This window comes from Tamandua tetradactyla, chromosome 18 (genome assembly GCF_023851605.1).
Source record: "Tamandua tetradactyla isolate mTamTet1 chromosome 18, mTamTet1.pri, whole genome shotgun sequence".
In the NCBI taxonomy this organism is placed as follows: Eukaryota; Metazoa; Chordata; class Mammalia; order Pilosa; family Myrmecophagidae; genus Tamandua; species Tamandua tetradactyla.
The window spans coordinates 41709704-41728736 of record NC_135344.1 but is presented as its reverse complement, the minus strand read 5'-3'; the positions used below and the strand labels follow the sequence as shown (position 1 = coordinate 41728736).

The 19033-nt window shown below is 39.8% G+C and overlaps 1 long non-coding RNA gene across 1 annotated transcript; it reads right to left on the bottom strand.

Annotated features, from left to right (window-relative positions):
* Positions 1-3270: 3270 nt before the first annotated feature.
* On the bottom strand, positions 3271-17187 carry LOC143662623 (uncharacterized). The gene is made up of 5 exons (XR_013165480.1): positions 17035-17187; positions 16164-16258; positions 10224-10293; positions 5928-6094; positions 3271-3719 (listed from the first exon to the last, which is right to left on the bottom strand). It is a non-coding gene; the product is annotated as an uncharacterized LOC143662623 (long non-coding RNA).
* Positions 17188-19033: the final 1846 nt, after the last annotated feature.

Below are 19033 nucleotides of genomic sequence, written 5' to 3'. Positions count from 1 at the left end.
TACACAGTCCAATTTGGAAGAGGGGGCAGAATCAAGAATGGAAAAACCCAGGAAAGAAGAAAATTTACCTATGTCCCCTTCTACAGATGAATCAGTTTACAGGGACTCTGGTAAAGATTCTCTGAGGACGAAATGGAGAAATTACCCTTGGCCAAGCAAGCCCAGTCCTTTAAGACATGCTGAGACACTTGAGAAAATAAATGAAGCAAATGACTTTAAATATTTGCTGCTTACATCAAAACTGGAGTCAAATGTTTTTATCTTCATAGCCATGAGGATTTATCTTGAAATCCTCTTAGAATCACATTTATCTCTCAGCAAGGTTGTTTAAGACCATCAAAGCCCAAGAATTGTCCCAGTGGAACCAGACCAATGGTCCATCCAGCCAGGATCTTGCCTCTGAGAGCAGCCAGTGTGGAATAGTATGAAAAAGAAGTCAGAAGTCCGTACTGAAATGCACCTAATTGTGAAATGTCAGGGCAGGGGGCTCAGAGCAATCTCTCTGAGCCCAGCTGGTGACTGACTTCTGCCCTGAAGCAGGAGGCCTGGCGATCCTTGTAACTGCCGGCTCCATTTCAGAGCATGATTTCCTTCCCCTGGTGTCTTTAAAAAAGAAGGTTGGATATTTACCACCCAACACGTTTGCTGCCATCACATTATGGTGGGCCATTAGAGTCAATCCATTAGCAAAAGGGAAAGGATCTTCAGGGAACTGGGAAGTTTAAGTCTCGATTTGAGATAATCTGCTGCCATTTCCCCCCCAATTTTTATTCTTAAGCTGTCTTTTTGTGTGTGTGCAAGAAATACCCTTTGCATTCTGCTTTGCTTGGATGTGTTCCCTTAAACAAAGCTGATATCCTCAGCAAACTGCTTTTAGGCATCACAAGCAGACCAGCAGAAGCCTTGGCAAAACAGTTAAGATTTGGGAGCAGGAGAATGGTCCCTCTGTAGCTTCTGAACTCACACAGTGTCTAGATTTCCAGGCAACTGGTAAAAGAAAAGCAAAATATTCATTCATTTATTCTTTCATTAAAGATTGAGCATGAAGAGTCAGGCTAGATCCTGGTGACATTATAGTGAAAAAGTCAGGTCTTACGCTTATGACCATAGGGTTCTATTCTAGTGGGCGACAGAACACAAAAAACATGAACAGACAAATGGAAAATATACGTTCACAAATTGGAGTACAATTTGCGTTATGGAAACAAAGGAAGTTTTGAAGTAGTAATGATCTGCAGAGACAGGTGAGGGTGTAACTTAGACATGTAAACAGAGATGAAAGGTGAGATAGAGCAGGGGGAAGTTCCAGCAGAGAGAAGCATGAGCCAAGGCTGGGAGGCAGCAATGAGTTTGGCGTGCTTTAGCATGGACACAACCCACCTGTCAAAGTGCCCTCTGTGGGGAAATGTGACATGATGTGTGCTGGGTGACTCAGGCAAGTCCAGCCATGCAGGGCCTTATATGGTATGAAAGTGTTTGAATTGTATTTTCATTCAGCAGGAATGGTTAACACCTAAATCTTGTTACCAGGCATTGGACAAGTCCCGACAGGACAGGCAGATTTCTCTGGGACCTGAGGACTGGAACCCCCAGGGTATGTTTCCACTAGGGAATGATCACACGTATTAGGTGAGGGATGCTGGACCCACACAGCTACTTCACCTGGGACTGTTACCTGCCACACACCTTGATATCCTTCTCTTCTGCTTGACCCAACCCCCAAGGTTGGCCACTGTCTCCTTCATATCTTGTCCTTCATCCCTTGGTCTGATGCTTCAGAAAGGGGATTCTTTCCTTGAATCTCTCTTTTTTTTTTAACATTTTTTTAAATTGTGAAATATACCATATACAAAAAAGTAATAAATTTTAAAGTGCAATTCAACAAGTATTTATAGAGCAAATCTCCAAGTATAAGTACGAGTTACAGTTCTACCATTTCAGGTATTTTCTTCTGGCTGTTCTAATACGCTAGAAACTAAAAATAAAAAGCTCTATAATGATTTAGTAGCCATAATCCTCTGTTAAATCCTTACTTCTCTGTTATAACTCCTCCCTCTCATTTGATCATTCTCTCAGTCTTCAGGGATATTTGGGCAATGATCATATTATGCCTTCCCTGAATCTTAACTTTTGATATTAACTGCTTAACTCAAGGCATCTACCCTGGTGGGTAAACTGTTCTGACCCCCTGAAAACTGGCTCCTTTTCTGGGCTACTCAGTTACACCACATTGAATACATCGTTTCAGGCTTTAGAGTTGACAGGGAAAGGAAAGCACTGCATGGTTTGAAATAGAACCCAGGTAGTGTGGAAATAAGGATAAAAAAAGGGAGAAATTCAGGGACTGGGAGTTTAGCTAACAAACAGCATTGCAAAATAATACTAACAGTCCTAACCAACTGCTTATGAAATGTCAGGCCTGGTGCTGTACACTAATATGTATCAGTTCATTTAATCCTGCCCCCAAATCCTTTGAGAACATTTTTATTCCCTATTTTATAGAAGAGAAAATTGAGGCACAGCATGGGGATGTAACTTGTTAGAGGTAAAAAAAAAAATGTTGGGGCCAAGATTTGACTCAAATGGTCTGATTCCAGAGTCTGTTTTTTTTCAACCCCCAGCTGTACAAAAAGAGTATGAGACAGGCAGGAAGTTGGTAGACCTCAGTTCTGACAGTAGCATCTGCTGCTGTGTGTCCTTGCTGTATCACTTACCCCACCACTCTGTACAAAGGGTCTCCAAAGAGTCCACCCATCTCCAATTTCCAATGACCCGAGTGTGTCTATTTCTGTGACTCCTTGAGCATCTGTAAGAAATCGGGGGCTGTTTCTATGTTTGGAAGGGACAACAAAAAATCACACCCAAACATCCATCAAGCAAGTATTTAATGTGCATCAGTATAATGCAGAACACTTTGTTAGGCACAAAGAGAGAAATCAATGATTTATAAAATATTCCATGTGCTCACAATGGTATGCAAAGTAGTTTCCATAACTAATGATATAAAGCAGGATGGGGAGGTTACAAACTATGTGCGCTATAGAAGATGATAGGAGACAGACATTAATATTATCTGGGATAGACAATAGAAATAGGAACAGATCTAGCTGGATCTGAAAAAATATTAATAGGCCTCAAACAGGTGGGGAAGAAAATAAACTTAATTTCTAGGTGAGATTTCTTTTTTTAATTTATAATATTTTCTAAGATTCAGATGGACAGTCCCCTCCAAAAAAAAAGTGAAGTGCCCATACACACACACACACGTCATCTTGTTTTATTTTGAGTTATTGGCTCCTATTGAAGCATACAAATGTGCAAAACAGGGTTTGACAGTTGGGGTTGGGAACAGGAAATGGAGTGAGGTAAAGCGAGCTGCTCTAGGAATTTCATCTTCTATGGTATCTCTTTTGGGGAACTGGAGACCACTAGTAATTAATTCCTGTTATCAGAAACCCAAACCCTATAATACCTCTTCTCAGAATTTGTCTTGAAGCTGTGGTTGAGACACTGTAATAGTTGCCCCTCACCTCAACAGAGGTGCGTCAAAATCTTCTGGGGAGCTTTTTCAAGATATAGCTTCCTTTGCTGTACCTTAGACCTGAGAGGATGGGCCTGGGCATGTAAAAGAAGTTCCCAGAAGATTCCAATAGCCACTGCTCTAGGGAAACATTGTTCTGCGGAACAATTGTGAAATATGCGCCAGGGTAGCTTGAGACCTATAGGAGAAGAAATCAGAATGTGTAATCAAAGGAATGTTTCTTAGAGCTAATATTTAGGTACTGTATTCCCCAAGTTTATAGAAGAAGAAGGCTGTAGCATATCATATTCTCATCATCTTTCTTTCCTTCTTTGTACCAAATATCTCTCAGTAGTGTATGCCAGGCACCTAATTTTCACAAATTTTTTACAGAGAATCAACTTGAGGTCCAATCTTACCATAGATGTTCTGGGGAAAATATTGGGAACACCACATTTCTTGCCTTAAAGGAACTTATAAATGGGGGAGACAAGTCCTGCTTATATGAAACATATAAATAACATTACAGACAATTTAGTGACAAATGAGTGATTATAGGTAAAATTTGCACTAGATCAAAGATCATATAATGGCAGCCCCTAGATGTCAGGTATGCTTTGGACTGTGTGGATTTAAAGAGAAGGGAGTGGGGATGAAGGGTTCATATAGTAATCAAGATTTTCAACTTGTCTTGGAAACATCAGAAGGTGGCCTCCCCCTAGACCTGTTGTCTTGCATGTTAACAGTTGATGGAAAGTAGTGGCACCTCACTATCCAAGCCTGGGACCATAGTCCCTACCACCTCCATTTGTTGCTAGATCCCACATTCCTTACTCTGTCTCTTGACTGTTTTCTGTACATATTGGGGGTTGTGTACCTGCTGATGGAAATTGATAGTAAAGAGAAGGCATCCTGCTGAATTTCTGGAGAAGAATCTGGATCTTAAAAAGGAATAAGGCATTGTTTATCAAGACTTTTGAACAATGCCAAGAAATAGATTTTAAAGTCCCCATGTCCCAATAAGAAAATATTCCTTTCACCTATCATCATTTTTCCCAAAATCATGTAAGCAGAATTCATTTATATTATTAGATTCATTTATATTAAATAATGCATCTGTTTCTTTTCAGAGTCTATAACTTTGTGAATTTGGGAAAAATATGGAAATGCTGAGAAAATGTGTTCTGGGCTTTGTCATCCTCTAAGCATTCGGAGAACAGCGAGGGACACTGACATTTCTGAAAGGAAATGGCTTTCGCCCATCCAGAGAGGAAGCAGTTGAGAATAAAATGCTAATTCTGAGACCTGAAACTCTGAAGACATTTGAATTCCCTATGGGAAAAGTGTCCAGCGGGTGCACTCCCCGGTGTCAACCCCCCCCGGAAGGGAATCAGGGAACTGGAAACACTAAAACTTTAGAATGCTAAGACAACCATTCTGTTCGCTTTTGACAAAATATGATCTAACCAGAATCTGATGAGCTCAAGGGGAATGCTTCTGTGATTAAATTCAGGAGTCAGGAAACCTGTGCCTACTTTTTCCTTCTCATTTCCAAATCATAAAACTTAATGAGGAGAAATTCAAGGTCTCATGGAGAAGTAGAGTAAAAGAAAAAAAAAGAGAGAGAAAGCCTTAAAAATAAAGAAAAAGAAAAATCTATATAGTCTAATTCAGACACTTTTAAAGTTGGCTGCAGCCGGCATTGCAGAGTCCCCGGCCATTATTTTTAAATCTCTCATTGACAAGGTAAAGCTTCCCTGCAGACTGGGATTTGGGACTTGTTATCTCCATTATACTAGCCTCTTCGCCAAGAATAGTAGGGCCGATAAAGCACAGACTTCCGGCATCAGGGGAGGAAGAATGGACACTGAGGCCCTGGGGACAGCAGAGAGCAGAAGCCACTCACACTCCCCAAGGAGGCAGAGGGAGGCTGCTTATTTAGTAGCTGCCGATAAAAAAGAATGAAAGGGAAGGAGTGGGATGGGGGAGAAAGAAGAAAGAAAAGGGGAAGGGAAAAAGACAGAGGGAGAAAGAAAGGGAAGGAGTGAGGCTGAAGAAAAGGAAAAAAGGAAAGGAAGGAGAAAGGCTAGTTTTATTCACGTCTCATTTTGCAAATGGGTCAAATTACATGTTTCTGAACTGTATCTTTCAAGAGGTAAATGTATCAAGCTTCCCTGTTAGACTTTTTTTTTTTTTTTCACTTTTTCCTATCATCCTTAGAAAAAGTCCAAAATCCCTATATGGTTTACAAGGTCCCACAAAATTTGTCCATACCTAATATTCTTAGACTAGGTCTAGACTTTTATCATACACTACCTCTATGTAAAACCCCAACCTTCAGAAATTCCTTATGTTTTTCAAAATGAAATCTGCCTATGCTGACCTCTCTTTTTGTTTAGGCTGTTACCTTTGTCCAAGATGCCCTTCCCTCTCCAGTTTGACAAATCTTGAATTCAACTTTAAGGAATGGGTCGGGTTGCTTCTGAAGGGGTGAAGGAGGACAATCAGACCCTCTTCTGAACATATCTACAGGTGCCTTCACTCTTCCTGGATGGGTAGAGCATGACTTGGGAGCTATAAAATAAAGGAAAAGGCCAGAAAGTGGTGGAGAAGGACTTGGGCAGATATTCTGGAACAATCATGGAAATCCCATTTTAATAAAGAAGAGCCAGAAGTATAGAGCATGATCAGAGCACATAAACACCACAATTCCAGCTGGCCAATTGTCTCTATTCCTACAAACCTCCAGCATTCACCCATTGATCAGACATGCAACTGTGATAACCATTTGTGTGTGTGCAACTGTGGCCATAGAACTTGATTTTCTGTGCTCGGCCAGACTTTCTACAAGAATATTCCTATTGCTTTGTTGATTATTCATCAGTTACCTTTTGCAACTCCCCTAGAAAGTGCAACTGGATGTTCTCCCACCACGAGGCTCCCCTGAATCATCCACTGGAGGTTGTACAATGAGTTCTAAATGGGCTGCCTGGAAACTGCAAGAGACTCTAGTTCTACCCTCCTGTCCAATGAGCTCAGCTGTTAACGTGTCCCTTGAATACAATGCATCAGCTTTATTCTGCTGTCTTAATTTCTTGGCCTTCTTTCTATCTATCCTCCTTTTCTGTCTCTCCTTTCTTCCTAAACCTTCAGATATTTCATGGTTCATCATCATGCTCACCTTCCTGCAAACACCTTCAAAACTCTAACCTTGGGTGAACCCAACCATATGCCTCCTTAATTTCTCTCACGAAATCACATAACGTGGAGGAATCAGTCACTATATGTTTGTGATAACCGATTTCAAGCAGATTGCCCTACCTGGCAATTTTACTGCATTTTTCTACTATACTCACTCTTTTGCTCTCATCAAGGAATATTTTGTACCTCTTTTTTATTCCTCCAAACTCTTCCCACTCTGCTTCCAGCTCATAAAAGTGCCCTATATTTTGTTGAGCAAATCAGTAATCTTCAGTCTGGGGCTCCCACATATCCCTATATCTAAATTCCTTAGCCTGCCTGGGTGAGCATTCTTCTCTCTGTTTTTTCCTTCTCTCTCTAGTGAAGAAGTATGTCTCCTCTGTCTGGGGAAACACCCCATACACTAGATTGCAAAACCCTGTTTCTCTCAAGGGCCTTACTTTCCAGCTGTTCCTTTTATCTCCCCTTCATCATCAATCTCTTTCTTTCCAACAGATTATTTACAATAGCACATGAATGTACTCTGTCACTTACATCTTAAAATAAATTAAAAATAAAGAAACACCCTCCCATGAAGTTACAGTTTCACTCCAGCTACAGTATAATTTTCGCATTTTCTTTCTCAACAAACATATTAACAGAATTGTCCACACATACTGCCTCCACTTGCCCAGCTCTTGTTTGTTTTACACCCACCTCAGTCTGGCTACTGCCCCAACCCCCTTCCATTCCCATCATTCGCTTGACACTACTCCACCTTTAAGCAGCATTGAACACAACTCCATCTTCCTGCCTTCTTTCCTCTCTTTACCTCCAGGATGCTGTCCTCCCCTTGCTTTCCTTCTTACACTATGGCTGCTTCTATTCTCTTTACAGGCTCTTCCTTCTGTCCTCGAGAGATGACTGTTGGGAGTTCCTCAGGGCTTCACTCACCATTTTCTCTATTTCTTCTAGATTCTTCCCCTTCATTCCCATATCCTTAATTGGCATTTATATTTTGACACTTCCAAAATTTATATTCTTAAGATAGCCTTCTCTTCTGAGCATCACACATATGTATCCAACTGCTCACTTGACATCCAAAACAGAATTCTTGATTTTATCCTAAAAACCCATTCTTCCTCCAAGCTTCTCCATCTCAGTAAATACTATCACCATCCACATATTTTTCCAAGCGAGAAACCTGAAAATGTGACATCCCTCATTCCCTTTCTGGTCCATCAGCAAATCCTATCCATTCTACCACTTAAACCCCATCTCAAATTCTTTGAGTTCTCTTTATCCCCACAAGCAACGTCCCAATCCTAAACATCATCACTTCTCCCCTAGTTACTGCAGGAGCCTACTCACTGATACTTCTCATGTCCTCCTCCAACTCTACCCTTTCTCCACTAAGAAGCCCAAAGTGATCTATCTTTGAATATGCGAGTCACATCAAGTTACTCCCTAGCTCAAAATCTTTCACCAATTTTTCCCATTACAGTTTGAATCAAATGCAAGTGCCCTACCATGGCCCACATTAACCTTCTGACCATTTCAATCTCATTCCATGACACTTTCTTTTTTCTTGCTGTGCTTCGTCCACTGACTTCCAGTTTCCAAATAGGCAAAGCTTCTCCCCGACCTAAGGTCTCCACCTCTGCCATTCCCTCAACTAGATGTACTTTGCAGATGGTTATCTCCTTTTTGTCCATCAGGCTTTAACTGTACCTCTGTGGAGCTCTTCCCTTATTCCCTTACATAAAATAATATTTAACATATAGTGCATATTATGTGACAGATTCTCAGCTAAGTATTTTAAATGGATTATCTTATGCAATACTCTAAACAAACCTATAAGCAAGGCATTATACGTGAAAATGAAAACATAGGGATGTGAAGTAACTTGTTTGAGGACAACATAGTTTATGAACAGAGGTGCTAAGATTCAAAACTAGACATTCTAACTCTAGAACCAAAATCTTTACAGTAGTGTATTAAGTCATGTTTCCTCCCCTTATTACCTATACCTTACAGGGTGTAATGAATTATTAATTAGTTTGTCTACAGCACTCATTTCTATGGTTATGAATAATGACTATGACTTATGAGTGGCTCTCTTGGGTCAGGCCCTGAGCCAGGCAGAAAAAGTCAAGGTCTCTGACCTTGTAGAGGGCTTGTGTCCTAGTGAAGATGACCACCAGGAGTCAAGGAAGCAAATCTGTGAGATCCACGAGGTCAGAGACATATACTGTGACTCCCGTGCTGCTACATCCCTGATTCAAGACAGGCATGTAATGATGTTATTTGAGTGAAATCTGAGTTCTGAGGAAGTCCTTTTTTGGAAGAGTAACTCAACTGCCACTGTAAAGGATTGGCTCATAATGAGGTATTACATTCCTGTTTCTTTAACTCTTCATGTTTTTGGAAATAATTGCAGACCCTACCAAAATCCCAGATTCACTTTCCAAAGATTTTAGAAAAGTAAATTTCAAACTCCAATATACTTATGTATCATGGAGGGAGGTTGTTTAAAATCTTAATTTGTGTACTTTGCACCTAAAGATGAAAAAAAAATTTTTTTTTATTGTGAAACATAACATATATACAAAAATGCAATACATTTCAAAGTACATTGTAACAAGATGTTATAGAACAGATTTCAGAATTTAGTATGGGTTACAGTTCCACAATTTCAGGTTTTTCCTTCTAGCTGTTCCAAGACACTGGAGACTAAGTGAAAGATCAATATAATGATTCAGCAATCAGACCCATTCGTTAAGTCCTTTCTTCTCTGTTATAACTTCTCCTTCTCCTTTGATCCTTTTCCCAATCTTAAGGGGTATTTGGACTCTTCCCTTGCTAATTTTTTCATGTTAGAAAGGGGTGTTGATAATATGGGATTAGGGGATAGAACTAATTGATGTTCTTGGGGAGGCTGGCCCACCTGGGTTTCAGGTCTTATCTGGCCTAGGAACCCATTTGGAAGTGCCTAAAGATTTTAGTTGTCTGTTTGGTATCAAGATAGCCACATTATAATAATTACCCATGTGATTCTGATGCAAGTGATACAGGACCCACCTTTTGAGGACAATATCCAAGCCAGGCTCAAATGGAGATTTCTAGAAATAATGTCAAGTCTTTTACTCTAGAATCAATATTGCCTAAACTTTCTAGCTTACTTTTCAGTATGCAAAGACATGGGGGAAGGCTCCCATCATTCAGACACCCACAGCCCTTAGTTCCTTTGGTGACACACTGGGAGGCTTGCTCAGGCTATTCTAGAGAAATAATGAGAATGCATTCTTTTCAACTTCTTACCAAGTCCCAGGATCTTTTCAATAAACACCCACGCATCAAATGGATGTGCACAGGTTTCAACGATTGAAATGAAAAATTTTGCTATATGGTAAAGTGGCTATGATCAGAATCATTCAGCCAGATATGTTCTCTTATTTGTTTGTGTGGGTAGACAAAGCTTCAAATGCTTTTTCAAGTGTCTAACTATTATCAAGAAACTTACAGAGGTACACTGCAGCAATGGGAAATAGTGTCCTGATGATTTTTTCCTGAAATGACAATCTCTTCTTTCCCTGAAAAACAAAACAAAACAAAAAGGACACATGATCTTGTCTAAGGCAAGGTACTAGGAACTAGTACCTTAAAAATGTACTGTGTGTCTATTTCCAAAAATGAAAAAAGGGGGCTAAAAATGAAAAGCATATAAAATTAGGCAATTGCGTTTTTTAAATAATTGAAGATAAATGAGGGGACTAAATATATTGGAAGGAAATGTCTTTGGGTTTGTTTAATCTCCCCAAAGATGTCAGAATTTGATTGAATATAAAGAGTCTGTATTTTGAATTGTTGTGGTTCCTTTTTCCAGTCCCCCGACAAAGCTTCTATTCGTAGCTTCCAGTTCAGAAAATCATGAAGAGTCAATAGTGAACCCTGATAAATTGGAATGACCACATATTTTAGTTGCTTCAGAGAGCTCAGGTGAAGTTGTGCTTGCAGAGACACAGATATGCCCCCTGCATGGTGCAGTGAATCAATGTGCCACGCAGGCTATTTTGGATGTATTCTACAACCCAAATTCTTATATCACGATTCAGGCCTGCATCCAGCTGGGTAAGCAGTGTACTAAATGGTGCTTGAAGACATCTGATAGTAACTCTTCCCATCCCGTTGGCAAAAACATGCCATGTCTCCCTCCATTTACCCGTACCTCCCCTTAAGAACAGTCTGCTTATATATGATAGCATTCTGTAAATTATTTATCTTTCAAATATCTGAATATTCACCTAGATTTGATTTATTCTGTATACAAATATGACAAGGAGCATGTAGAATTTACTTTGTTACCATACCTTACTAAGAGTACCTTCTTTCATTTATTTAGCAAATATTTACTGAGCATCTAGTGTCTGTCAGGCACACAATTGCATCATGATTTACTTTCAAATAAATTGAGCTAAAGCCAAAGAGATTATTTTGTCTGGGCTGGACAGGTATGTATTTATGTTTTTAGCATATATATGGAAAAGAGGAATTTCAAACCTAAGTAGAAAATTCATGAAGAGAGTATATGTTGACACAATTATTCAAAAGGCTAAATATTAGCATCTTTAATTAAGAGTGCCTTACTTGACAATGGACACCAGAAAATGAGTGTGCTTCTCTGACCTCTTATGTGAATTCACACTCTCATATTTTGCATTTCACCCAGAAAAACCAACTTAGCAAATGTTCCCATGTGTCAGTAGCACTCTTTTAGCAAGATCAGAGACCTTAAACAAATATTTAAATTCCAGCATAGAGGTATAGATGGCTATTTTTTCATGCCGTAGATAGTAGCTACATCTGGTGATTAACTGCAAAGCATGCACACACACATGCACACATACATACACACACATACACCAGTGGTTTATTATTTTCCCACAGATAACCAGAGGACGGATATTTGCCGTCAAGATAGCATGGGCCTTCAGTAGCTCAGCAAGGCAGTTTGTGTGATGCCTGTGATTCCATTTGTCACAGGAGCCTTTATGAGGGAACAGAAGATATAACTTTGCCTCATTTTTCATTTCCTGTTATCTCTCAGATTTCGGTCTTCAGCTGCTCTGTTTTCCTGTACCTCAACTGGAGCCGACATTATCGGAGCACCACCTGCTACCACCACTGCAGCTGAGGCTCTGTCAGCAGTTCCAGCAGAAGAGAGCTTCCTTCCAGAGCAGTTGGGAAATTCCCTCTGGGCTGGAGGGGACCAAGCCCACAGTTTGGGTGACACATACAGAGCAAAGTGAAGACACTTAGCTATTAAATAGATAATTCCAGAGGAGGAAAGGCCTTGAATTTGTAAAGCACTATCAATTTTATTGGAGCAGTTTCCCATCTCTGTCTCTTTGGAACTTCAGAGCAGCCTGGAAGACAGCACAGCTGGTACAGTTATCCCCATTTGCCCTCATGAGGGAATCACACTTTCCACATCCCCTGAAATTAGCAATGGCTAGGCAAGGGGGTGCAACTGCAGAAGAAGTAATGGGGTCAGTGAGTGATGATGGGGTACTTTGGCCAAAGACGTGCAAGAAAAGGTGACTATTCCCTGTGAGGTAGGAAGGAAAGAACAGTGAAGGGCTGTGTTTTTGCTATAATAAGACTCTGATAATGTAGAAAGGAAGAGAACAAAAGGAACAAGGAATCCATAATGAGAGAAAGGGAGAAAAACATGAACCTTTGAGCCATGCATTGGGGGAAGGAGAAGAAGTTTCAATCATGGAAATAACTGCATTGAAGTGACCCAACCTTTTCTTCCTTGAAGCCTCATCTCAGAGTGTACTTCTCCAGGCTGGAACTGAGATAACCTGTTATTGGTTTATGGATGCCATTATCCCACCATGACCTCCTTTGGAATTTACCTCTTCTTCCATCATAGCCCTCTTAAATACAGTTCTCATTGCCTTCCAAACCATAATAACAGGTCCATGTGAACATAGGAATGGGAGGGGGGTGGGTTGCCTAGTCCCAATCTTGAAACCCTCTTCTTTGCATGTTCCCAACACTGCCTGTCCCCATACACAGCCCTGTTCCTAAATCTAGTGAAAAGTATAACCTTGTTTGATTTTTAATATCAAGTCATGCCCCTGTCTGATCATTGGATCCCTCCCTGGATCATCTATCCATTACTCTAAATCTTTTAGGACCACAGCTCCTGGATAGTCCCTCTCATCTACCAGAAGCGGTCAGATGAACCTCCAGCCCAGTGGCTGGGAATTCGCCAACTGCTGAAAGAAGCTGGCTTGTTAAGCAGCTGGTTCACCTAAATCTTGCATCATATCCACTTGCCCTTCTCCAGAATTCTGTTTTTCTTTCCTGTTTGGGAACTTTTTCACTTTGTTGCAAACCTCTCTAAAGTGGATCTCTTACTTAGAGTTGCTATATTCCTTTTTTTATTTTTTCATTTTTTTTGTGAGAAATATATTTTTGACAAGTTCAAGGAAACTTATTTCTCTGTCCTGCAAATGCCTGTGATAACTGGGCAAACATCAGGAAACAAGATTTTCTTCATTTCATCTTTTGAACTATTTGCCTTTGACGTACCCTCACTGGCTATATCATCCACATGAGAAACTTTGCATTTGGAGCTTACCATTATATGTGCATTTCCCTTTGAAAATGTATAATGTATCCCTTAGTTTAGTGAGAATTTGGTTGTATCCTGTTTATAATGCTTGACAAAATCAACAATACTATTTGCATGGTGATGAAAATTAGAAGAATCCAACAATGAGCTTGAATTCAAACAAAATTCAAGGCTTCTTTTTCTCATGCACAAGTTGTTGTATGAGCATGGTATATTGCACCTTTGATTCTCACAGTATTTTTTTCCGTTTAATTATAAATTTTCAACATTTGGGGAAGTGGGTAATTTAAAGGGAACATTTTTTTGAACTGTTATACCAGAATTTTCAACAGCCAAATAACGCTGTTCCTTCTATGTGGTAATTTTTAAAGGATCATATTTTTAAATTCATATTCCAATATAGACTTCATTTTTCTTTTCTTCTTAATACGTCAAAACATTTCACCAGGTAGGGGTGAACAGACCTCAATAAATGACCAATTAGTTACAGGATAATGTTCTTTGTTGTACTTTATTTTTGCACTTGTTTTTTCATCCATCGTTCACCTCTTCCCTGGTTCAAGAGATTGATTCGTTATATCTCGGACAGATCTCAGGAGTCTGTTGTCTAAAAATTCCCTATCCTTCACTAGATAATTGAGCTTTGTTACTAGTTTATACATTTAATATTCAACAGCAAAGTTTTTGTTGACTCTTTTGTTTTTATGGGGCCGATGTAGTCATGAGGGAAGGATGATACCAACAACACAGAGGTCTAATCTATCAGAATATCTGATGCTGGACCCAGTGGACAGCACTCAGTGTACAGCACTTCCAGTATTCTGAAGTTCCAGGAGGGAGCTCTGATTCTGAGATTACAGATTCTCAATGTCTGTTTTGGAATTTACATTGGTAAACTGTAAAAATATATCCCCAAAATTCCCCTTATTGATTCCTGCCACAAACCCGGATCAAGAAGATTTGGTATTTTGTTTTCTCCCTGAATCTATAAGAAAGTCTGTGTGACCAGTACTTATTTAAGCTAAATGGGACCTGGGGACCTGATTTCTGACCCTACCTTCTCCTAGTCCTCCCAGCCTTCTGAACTCAAGCTTTGTCTTGCGATACGAAAATTAGAGACCATCCTCAGAATGATTAGAAGATAAGTCACATTTCTGTTGTAACTGGAGAACAACATACCACAGAATAGGTTAGGCCATGAAAGAGACACATTTAAGACCTGACAAAAGACCCATTAGGGATCCATATTCATGGGTCTTTGAGAAGTTCTCAGCTAATCTTGTCTAGTCTCTTCAGGTACACATGGTGAGCCTGGCAAAGACTAGCATGGGAATCACTGGGGTGTCCCATCATGCTTACACTTTCTAGACGTCTCCCCTATGTTCACAATATTCTCCTTTTTTGAAATACACTGTTTATGTTATCCCACCTCCTTCCATCTAGTTGTGAGTGACAAAGATGACGATTAATTGATTTCATGCACTATTGATAGTAAAAATGTTTAGCAACAGGCCACAGAAAGGACCTTAAGGGAATGATTCTCAAATGCAGAAATTTGCAAAATGCTGAAGGCTACAGATTGATGACAAAGGGGGGATTCATATGGCACTGCATGCCTCATGGGGCAGGAGGACATGTAACTGAGGCTTCCACAGGAATGACTATGGTTACTGGAAGCTCCACTCTGTGATACCCTTTTGCCTGACGCGTCTCTCAGAAAGAAGGGGAATGTCGGTTTCTAAAAGTATCTTATTTAGAAATCCCCTCTCCAATTGCTCCACGCCAAACCAGTTTTTCCTGGAACATTTGAGAAGTTTAGAGCTCAACTCTGATAGCTTCGTGCAGTATTTCCCAAAGTGGGATATGTTACGGATAATTTTATGTGGTTCCCATGTTTGGCAAATGAAACTGAATCATACAGCAAGTTATTCTTTTTTCAATTGTCTTTTCATCCTTCTGAGGACAGCAAGGATAAATTCTTGGCATGAAATTGTATACCTTTAATAGCTCTCTAATACTCATTTTTCTCCTTTTTTTAGCAAAGAAAATGAAGACAATGTTTTCACAGGCAATAGTATCTTCCTAGCAATTAACAACATTATGCTCAGATATATTGTGGTGTGTTTTTTTTTTTTTTCATGCTTACTTTCCTTTTACAGGAAGTAAGTAAAATTAGTCGTATGTTTGAGATAGAGAAATCAAGTTTCCTTTAACAACTAAGTTTCTAAGTTAAAAGAGTGGGTACATTTGAAGAATACCATAAATAAATGATAGTTGGGGTAGTATGTGTCTATAGACTTGGGGAAAACATCGACAGTGATATGGAAATGATTGACTTATAACAAGTATGACTTGGGTCATATTTGCAACACCTCCACTGTGCTGCAGATTTCCTTTCTCTCACCTTTGCTGGCTGTTTTGCTGTCCTTTGGCCCCAAATAATATTTCAGTTGAGTGCATCCTGATTGACTTGACAGCAAGTACACAATCCCCTAGCGTTCATGCATTTCATGGTGGCACTACAAGTCTCACTAAAAGCTCAGATTTACGCAAGGGAACGAGGAATTTAGCAATGGGAAACTCAGCAGCCTTTGCCTTCAGCACAAGGTAAAGTAGAAGGAGGGTGTGGGAGGGAGCATGTCAACACAGGATGGGAAATATATGGCCCTTCCAGCCTCCCTGTTCCGTCCCTCCACTCTATGTCTCCAATTGTACAGAAGACAGGGGGAGGGGAAAGGAAGACCACAGCCCATGCATTAGGGTAATTGCTTTCTCAAAGTGCAATGACATCTTCTTTTTTATTTCCCTTACTCTTACCTAATAACACCAGCACATTGTATTCCCCGTGCAGAAATCTGGGTGTATAAATCTTTGCAGGCACAGTGAGGCCTTGTTGGGTTTTGCTGTTGTTTCTGAAAAGAATATAAGAGGACATAAAGTGTAAGTGAATCAAGCCCTCAGCTAGCATTTAATTGATAAGAACTAAAGCTAATATTAGATAACAAATAAATGGTCTGTTGCACAGGCATTTAATTAAACACCAAATTAATGCAGTAATGACCTACTGGAACTAACTGCCAGGAATGCTTTACTGCGTACTAGCATCTGGACGCTTTCACCTTCCAGTCCCCCTCCTCTTTCTTTGCCTCCCCAGACAGATACATTATGAAGAAATACATTCATTCATATCCTACATCTTCATGTTTTCATGCCCCAACTCATCACACATAGTAATCCACTTTGCCCAAAAAAGCTTGACCATTTAGCTAACTCTCTAGCTAGTCTCCCCCCATCACATGTCTCAAACTCTGCATTTGGGACTGTTTGAAACCCTAGTCTTGTCACCCTTGGCTGATTACATGCTGCCTTGAAGATTAATTGCAGACAGTGTTTTAGATAATGGTCTCAGGGAAGAGCACACAAAATCATGAAGGGGAGCTGAAGAATCAAAACATAGCTTTGTCTGGCCCTATCTAGTTGCTTTCAATCATACAATAAAACACATAATATGTATAGGAGATGAATTTCATTCAGATTTATTAAATTTACCCCTGTTGGCTCTTGCTTGTCTCTACTGGTATTGCACCTATTCATTTTCTCCACCTTCATTGAGATACACAAGCATTGAGGCCATCCCAACCACGGTGTCATTTTTTGAATATCTCTTGCACTCAGAGATAACACTCACCCATGTATGTACTACATTCCTCTCTTGGTCCATGAAGACTTCATAATCCCTGGCTGGACAGGGGAACAGGATTTTCAGCCATTTTCTGTCCTCCTAGGCACACTCATCCTCAATGAGTAGTCTCCAGCAGTCTTACATCTATGTGTCATTCCAATGCTGAAATTAAAAAATGGATATACTTCATTGTACTAGAACAGTCCCCAGAATTCCTGGGCCCCACATAACATCCCCACCTCTGAGGGCAGTCCTCTCTGAGAAAACCAACTCTTAGTGTCTTGCATGTGGTGTGTGCTTAGCCAGTTTGAGGTCTCCAACCCCAATCCCTGACTTGAGGGGTTCCTGCATAGAAATGAGTTTTAAGTAAGGTAGTGTCATTCTTATACCAACCCACAACCCACCCCCTTATCAGAAATGAACATAAATCATATTGGAAATCGTTTCTCCTGTGGGTATCTCCTATCTACTTTATCCTACACTCTTCTTTTTAGAACACAATCTCTCTCCCAATCCCATCCTCACCTGATTCCCACCTCCATCTCCCCTCGGAGAGCCTTATGACCTCATCTTACCACGGAACTTCCCCTTTAGCTTCTCATGCACACAATCCAGTTCATAGAGTTAAAAATCTGAAAGTCAATGACAACTTCAATGAACTCTCTTAGGACTAGTTTCCTTTTGTGAGTAGACTCAGAGAAGTGAACCTCTAATTGTAGAGTCTCCTGAAAAAAATGGAGGTGAATGGAGGAGATATTAGAGGCCCACAATAGGGTTCTCCAAGCATCTCTTAAGAACAGCATGCATTTTGATTTTTCTATGTAGGGTTAGTGCTACCTGAATTGGGGAGAAAGATTCATGAGAGTCACAGCCTATAATTTCATGTACCATTCAGTCCAGTGGCACATATAAAGTCTTCTGGGTACCTAGAAATCATTGTAACAACTAATCTTTATTGAGGACTTAACAATGTTTCAGACACTGTTATAAATGTTGGGGAAATACTCTTTTAAAAAAAGATAACACGGGGATGCAAGGATAGTTCAGTGGTAGAATTCCACCTGCCATGTGGGAGACCCAGGTTCGACTCCTGGTCCATGCACTTTCCACCTGCCCCCCCAAAACAAACAAACAAGCAAACTAACAGACACAAATTCAACAAATGTTGCTGTAGTAATGTGATACTAACATGGAAAAATAATGAAATTATTTTTCCCGCCACACAGCATACAAAAAAACCCAAAAATAGCACTTACATATAAAATATCTGGAAATGTTTCCAACAAACTGTTCTCTCACCAATGTATTAGTCTAAGGATTCATCTTGCTATTAGATAGTAGAGTACAAATATTCATTATAGAGCTTTTAATTTCCTAAGTCATTCTTTGTATCAGTTCTTGCTCTTCACACATCTGTAAGATAAATCAGAAAGGTGTAACTAATCCTTTTGAAATAAATATTTGAAACTAGAGAAGTTAAGCAACTTAGAACTGGAAATAGAAAAGAAACCTAATTTCTAGCACAAAGCGTTTTTCATGATATCACATTGCCCCATGCCTCATAAGGCTGCTATGCATACTGTTAATATGAACTTTGCTTGGAAAAAAGCAATCATGTAATAAATTATAAAAATAAATAAAGAGATTTAAATTGTCTCCTCTAATTTTTGTTCCAGAGTCATATGTTTTAGCCCAGGATGGCAAATTGTTTACAAGCAATTACAGTAATTAAACATAAATACACCCCAGTGAGGCAAATATTATTATCCACTTTTTAACAGATGGGAAAGCAGAAGTGGAGAGAACTGGAATGACCTGCCAAGGCCAAAGAGGGTATCAGTTTCAGACACAGGAAGGGCCTGGAACCTCTGAAACCCCAGCTTTATCTTCAAACTTGTGGATAATCCATAGTCTTTTTCAAAAGTTTGACTTTTACAAAAAGAGAAAAGGAAATAAAGGATGAAGACGGCTGTTGACAACATCGGGAAGAAAAATGATAGACATA